This window comes from Penaeus monodon, chromosome 19, assembly GCF_015228065.2.
Source record: "Penaeus monodon isolate SGIC_2016 chromosome 19, NSTDA_Pmon_1, whole genome shotgun sequence".
Taxonomy (NCBI): domain Eukaryota; kingdom Metazoa; phylum Arthropoda; class Malacostraca; order Decapoda; family Penaeidae; genus Penaeus; species Penaeus monodon.
This window is the reverse complement of record NC_051404.1, coordinates 4,963,567-4,963,994: the sequence shown is the minus strand read 5'-3', so window position 1 is coordinate 4,963,994 and position 428 is coordinate 4,963,567.

The following is a 428-nucleotide window of genomic DNA, read 5'->3' as shown; positions in this document are numbered from 1 at the left end:
ATCCTATCACATGGCTAGACCAACATGGAATGATATCCCGTCACCTTATGCGCAGTTGAGCATGCTCTAAATTATTCCCTTGCTTGGCCCTGGATTTAGTAACTGAGGAAAAACACTCTCAAAAAGTAGGCTTAAAGCTTCTTTTTACCCTCATTACCTAAACAATCATTTATGCTACAACCAAGAGAGTAGAAAGTTAGGTAAATTTGTTTCCTTATTTCTAGTTTCTCCCCCAAGTGGTTGAGACCCATGCTGCCTGGTACAAGGATTGATATGGTCTTGATAGATCCTATCATGAGTAGGTTGATGGGCCTAGACCTAGAATCTAGCAAAGGAATTATTAAGCCTAAAGAAGCATAGTGTTTCCAGGGGTGATGGAGATGCCAGCAAGGAAGAGAAGGACCGTTGTTTTTATCATAAGGTTCAAT